Raw genomic sequence first — 6,620 nt, 5'->3', positions numbered from 1 at the left:
CGCGCGCGCAGTCCCTGAATCCCTTGCTCCTGAATATTGAGAACCCTTTGCTTTCCCAGCGCGCACATGAGCCTGTTACGAAAAGGTTAACCCGTTCATACAAGGCCCTAGAAATTCCTATATCAAACGCCCCTTCTTCAGAAGCTGACACCTGGCAGCTTGGTGAAGTCGGAACTCCCCCAATATCAGGAGTAACGTCCCTCTCTGGGTTCGAACTCGAGACACTGGGTTCGTAAACAAGGCTCTGATACCATTGTTACCAAAAGGTTAACCCGTTCATACAAGGCCCCAGAAATTCCTATATCAAACGCCCCTTCTTCAGAAGCTGACACCTGGCAGCTTGGTGAAGTCGGAACTCCCCCAATATCAGGAGTAACGTCCCTCTCTGGGTTCGAACTCGAGACACCGGGTTCGTAAACAAGGCTCTGATACCATTGTTACGAAAAGGTTAACCCGTTCATACAAGGCCCCAGAAATTCCTATATCAGAGCCCTTGCCTCGCCCTTGCCCCGCCATTGCCCCGCCGTTGCCCCACGCTTGCCCCGCCATTGCCCCGCTGTTGCCCCACCCTTGCCCCGCCCTTTCCCCTAAATCCGTTGCTCTTGAATAACCCTCTGTAAGCATCAACAGAAACCTTTTTCTTTGATTTGCTTACCTTGCGCACCCATGAGCCCTTGCCCCTGAATCCCCTGCCCCTGAATAAACTTCTCTAAGCATCATCTATAACTTTATTATTTTATTTTCAGGTATAAGGTTTGTTTTGTGCAACCCCTTTCCCTCGAAGAAGCCTCTCTGGAAGCATTGGAAGCCTCATTGTGTTTCTTTCGAATAGCAAGTTTGTCTCACCTGGTCGTAAGTTTCTGATGAATGTTTAGGGTTTCATCGAGTTTAGGGTGTTTTGTGAAATCTGTGTTGTAGGGTTCTTTATGAGGAATAGTTGAGTTTTCCAATTTTGATGTGGTTCTGTGTTCACATGCACTTTGTTTTCACTTTGGATATCTTTTTGTAATGGGTGGTGCTATGTTGGGAGGTACTAAAAAGTCAGGTGTTTGACTTCTATTTGGCATAAAGCACATGGTGTTTTCATGGGAGGGTACACAGTAAACAATCAGTTGTATTTAGTGACTCTAGATTCAGTTGTTCTTCAGTACTGAATTTGACTTTACACAATATGAATACATTTGCAGGGGATCAAAGATATTTGGGTCTTTTGTGTCTTTTCTGAAGAGCAAGGATTCAAATGATGGAATAGAGCAAGCTTTGGTTTCTGAATTGAGTGCTTTGGATGACCATCTTAAGGCCCACGTACATATGTGAATTTATAATAAACTAATTTTATTTTTGTTAATTTTTTTTTTTTGTAATGGCTAATTATCGATGCTAATATGCTGGTGGCATGGCCAGGGTCCATATGTTGCTGGGGAGAAAGTCACTGCTGTTGATCTGAGTTTGGCACCAAAACTGTACCTTCTAGTGATAACACTTGGCCACTTCAAGAGTTGGAGTGTTCCTGAAAGTTTGGCACATGTCCACAACTACACCAAGGTATGCGGTTGTTTTCTGCGATGCATGTACTCTTTTGGAATTTACTTAGGTGTGTCTTTTTGCTTTGCTATTGAACAGTGACATTGATTGGTATTTGGTCATGAAAATTTTCTATGGTCAAACTTGTCATCCCAATATGCTTAAAATTTCTTTAAAACGACTCAAGTATCCCTTTAAATCGTCTGAAAAGAAAAAAGACTAAAGTAAAGAAGTAAACGCAATTGGAAAAGACTGGTCTTTTGGTTTAAGAAAAAACTTGTTTACCAATAAAGAAGTCTAATCCTGATTGTGTATGACAAAAATACTGTGCTACGGCCTACATTGCAGAAAAGGCAATCTATTTTTCTCTTGTGAATTGATCCTGCATTGAGTAACGTAAATCTCTAATTTTCTCCTCAAATAATATTTGAAACATCAATTTGATCCTTAAAAGATTAGTACAAGAATTTAATTATTGAATGATTTTTGTCATCAAGATGTACTATTTATTCAAACTGAATTGATGTCACTCAATGAAAAAAATATAATTATAGGCAATCTCTCAAGAAACAAAAATAACAAGCAAAAAATCATAGCAGATCAAATTGAGGGTTGCTTGAGAACTATCATGAAAGAAGTTGGTGTCCTAGAATTATTACTAATGCCTCTTTCGTGACATTCATCTGTATCTAAAATTTGTAGTGCATATTTGACTGATTTCATATATTGCTACTACACAACCCTTAAATGGGCTAATTGGAGCATATTATAAACTGAAACTAAACCTTATATGCTTGAAGTTTGAAAACTTTAACTCAAAAGTTACTGAAGTCTCATGAGTTCACCTGATTTCCTTGGTCAGTCAGAGTTAAAAACCTTTCTTACAATTTAGACTTGAGTAATGATGTATTCTAAGTCCATATCATCAACTTGAATCTTTTCACTACTACAAAAATATTAATCTACATCACCATAATCTGTTCACACTTCACAGGCCACTATAAGGTGCAGAATTTAATATGTAAAAACTTGTCATTTTGAGGCTATCTACTTCAAGTGGATTGTGTAACTATGGATGTTTCTTGTCCCAAAATATTAATGCTTCCTTGCTATTCCTTACAATTTCAGAATGAATTCTAAGAGATGTTTCACCAGCCCATAAAACATTCAAGTTCTAATCAATCCTGCTCTCTTCCTTCTATTTAAACTATACAGTAAATATATATCAAAAAAGTCAACAATGCAAGTCATTTTGAATTGCTGAACTTAGGCAATGGCTCTACAAGCATTAACAAAATCTTGTGCACATATGAATCCAAGGGAAAATAATGGCATTCAAAGCAAAATCAAACAATACAACTGACTCAAAAGAACTTGACCCATCAAATAATACTCTCCCTCAATTCTGACTACAAATCCTGTGTCTCTGGAACTTGGCAACAACACTGCAAACTTAAAATAACCCTCTGACTCAATAGAAATCACAAACTTTTTTGTTTCTGTACTAAAAAACATGCAGGAAAGATTTGCCAAAACAGTAGAGTTTATAATTGCCAAACGCTGTTTCATTTCACGCAATAACAGAATTTGAATTTATTTCTAATTTAATTAATAGCCACTAATCTAATTTGTCAGTTCAGAAAATAACTTTATGGGGTAATGTAACTAAACATTTAATTACTTAAGCACCGATCTATGCATCTTAGAAAATAACTCTGTAGGATAATTTAACCAAACATTGAATTAGTCAAGCACCAATCTATACATCTCATAAAATAACTCTGCCACAATGTTTTTACTTAATACTTATCCAACCCTTCTGTATAATGTTTTTTTCTTTGACACGCAAAGAAATCATGATACACACAAGGAGAACTTCAAGCCAAAGTTGACTACAATTTTTTTCTTCTGCTAGAAGTATCTTTGTTAATGGTCCTGCCTCCGTTGTATATGTTGTACAACTTTACTATGTTCAAACTTAAAAGGGGCTTCCAATGGTTATAACTCGCCACAGTTGCCTCGTTGCAGCTTTTATTTTGAATTGGATTCCTTTTCTTTTCAGATGGAAATGTAGACTATCGTAAAATAGTAATGACACATTCACAACGACTAAATCGAGATAAGGAATCATAGGCTAAATTTTTTTTGCAAACATAAGCGTAGGTACTACCGAGTTTGTCTAATCTTTATACGAGCAAGTCTTGCTTCAATAATTGACATGTATTAATAGAGTAAATGCTTTTATAAAGTTATTTAATTATAAATTATCACGTGTATAAATTTATAACTTCCTCTGTCTCAATATTTGTCATTTTAACTTTTGAAGTTAGCATTAATAATATTTTTCTATTTATGCCTTTAATATTAAGGTTTTCTCTCATATATTTATTACTTTTTATAAATTCAAATAAGATTAGTTTTATAAAATTATTATTTTCTTTGGTTTCTGAATTGAGTGCTTTGGATGACCATCTTAAGGCCCATGTACATATGTGAATTTATAATAAACTAATTTTATTTTTGTTTAATTATTTTTTTTTTGTAATGGCTAATTATCGATGCTAATATGCTGGTGGCATGGCCAGGGTCCATATGTTGCTGGGGAGAAAGTCACTGCTGTTGATCTGAGTTTGGCACCAAAACTGTACCATCTAGTGATAACACTTGACCACTTCAAGAGTTGGAGTGTTCCTGAAAGTTTGGCACATGTCCACAACTACACCAAGGTATGCGGTTGTTTTCTGCGATGCATGTACTCTTTTGGAATTTACTTAGGTGTGTCTTTTTCTTTGCTATTGAACAGTGACATTGATTGGTATTTGGTCATGAAAATTTTCTGTGGTCAAACTTGTCATCCCAATATGCTTAAAATTTCTTTAAAACGACTCAAGTATCCCTTTAAACCATCTGAAAAGAAAAAAGGCTAAAGTAAAGAAGTAAACGCAATTGGAAAAGACTGGTCTTTTGGTTTAAGAAAAAACTTGTTTACCAAAAAAGAAGTCTAATCCTGATTGTACATGACAAAAATACTGTGCTACGGCCTACAGTGCACAAAAGGCAATCTATTTTTCTCTTGTGAATTGATCCTGCATTAAGTAACGTAAATCTCTAATTTTCTCCTCAAATAATATTTGAAACATCAATTTGATCCTTAAAAGATTAGTACAAGAATTTAATTATTGAATGATTTTTGTCATCAAGATGTACTATTTATTCAAACTGAATTGATGTCACTCAATGAAAAAAATTTAATTATAGGCAATCTCTCAAGAAACAAAAATAACAAGCAAAAAATCATAGCAGTCAGAGTTAAAATCCTTTCTTACAATTTAGACTTGGGTAATGATGTATTCTAAGTCCATATCATCAACTTGAATCTTTTCACTACTACAAAAATATTAATCTACATCACCATAATCTGTTCACACTTCACAGGCCACTATAAGGTGCAGAATTTAATATGTAAAAGCTTGTCATTTTGAGGCTATCTACTTCAAGTGGAATGTGTAACTATGGATGTTTCTTGTCCCAAAATATTAATGCTTCCTTACTATTCCTTACAATTTCAGAATGAATTCTAAGAGATGTTTCACCAGCCCATAAAACATTCAAGTTCTAATCAATCCTGCCATTTATGTTATGCATAAATTGATGAGTAATTTACTGGACTCTGTTGCAGTTTTAGAACTTAACAAATACCAACAGTAAGATCTAAAGGGCATTGATCTCTATTCTTTGTTCTTTTATCATCTCTACCAATAATTAATGCACTATAATGATTGATACAGCTGGCCTATGTGAATTACAGCATGGTGTTATTTTGCCTATTCACAAGTCACAGTGGTTGTAGCCAAAGATCCTACCCTGGCAAAATATGAAAAATTGTGTTTTTATATTTAATTTCTGTTAAAATTTTTTAGATATTTCTCAATGACCAGGATATGGATGCAATTCATTGTCCTGACTAGAATATTAAGAACAATCTTTAACAACAAGTTGTATTTTGAATATCTTGTGATATAAATGGAATCCCTAACTAGCATAAATCTTAAACTTGATTTTGATTTGGCAGGAAGTGTGCAGAGGGTGATACTTCTCTTCTTGACATCCATTAGTCAACACTTCTAGTTTGTGATATCTTCTTAGTAAGGTACCTTAAACTTAATTATATTTATGTTATTTATTTATCTAGTTGAAGAAATGAGATGATTTTTATTTATGTAGTTGATGAAATAAGATGACTTATATTTGGATCTTCTACCCACTTAGATAATTGAAATAATAGGTTCAAATAACATTGAATTAATGTATGGTTTGCTCTTGTACTATATAGAGAGACCATAAATACTCAATTGTGTAAATAAATTTGATTCACAGAAGAAGAAAAATGGATCGTAGTTGGATAAATGCAAGAAGAATCACTGATGAGTATCAAAATGGGGTTGAACAGTTTTTGGAATTTGCTCAACAAAATCGAGCAGATTTGAATGGAAAATTTTATTGTCCTTGCATTAATTGTTTAAATGGGAGACGACGTGTAATTGATGAAATACGGGACCATCTTATTTGTGATGGGTTTTTAACGAGCTATACAACATGGATATGGCATGGTGAAGATAAAGAAACTCAAACTGTGGCCCAAACTGAGCAAGGTGATGTAAAAATGGAAGATCAAATAGAAGACATGATTCGTGATGTGGGACAAGAGTTTTTCCAGCAAGCACAATCACATGTGTATGATACTTTAAAAAGTGACTCAGAGACACCTTTGTTTCCTGATTGTACAACCTTCACACGATTATCAGCAGTGTTGAGATTAATGAACTTGAAGGCAAAATATGGGTGGAGTGATAAAAGTTTCACAGAGTTGCTTGAGTTGTTGAAGTTAATGCTTCCAAAAGACAACACGTTGCCAGATCGTTATTATGAGGCGAAAAAGGTTTTGTGTCTGATGGGTCTACAGTATAAGAAAATACATGAATGCCCTAATGATTGCATATTGTATAGAAAAGAGTTTGAATCATTGCACAAATGTCCTCGTTGTGGGTTGTCACGGTACAAAGTGAAGGATGATAGTCGTAGTACTAGTAGTGATG

At 34.8% G+C, this 6,620-nt stretch overlaps 1 long non-coding RNA gene across 1 annotated transcript; it reads left to right on the top strand.

Moving 5' to 3' along the window:
• The first annotated feature begins 3,961 nt into the window (after positions 1 to 3,961).
• LOC145956866 (uncharacterized) lies at positions 3,962 to 6,586 on the top strand. Its single transcript, XR_014433172.1, has 3 exons — positions 3,962 to 4,008; positions 4,110 to 4,250; positions 5,597 to 6,586. It is a non-coding gene; the product is annotated as an uncharacterized LOC145956866 (long non-coding RNA).
• Positions 6,587 to 6,620: the final 34 nt, after the last annotated feature.

Source organism: Cajanus cajan, chromosome 4 (assembly GCF_000230855.2).
Source record: "Cajanus cajan strain Asha chromosome 4, NIPB_CcT2T_4, whole genome shotgun sequence".
In the NCBI taxonomy this organism is placed as follows: domain Eukaryota; kingdom Viridiplantae; phylum Streptophyta; class Magnoliopsida; order Fabales; family Fabaceae; genus Cajanus; species Cajanus cajan.
The sequence above is the reverse complement of the archived record's forward strand: the minus strand, read 5'-3'. Positions and strand labels throughout refer to the sequence as shown.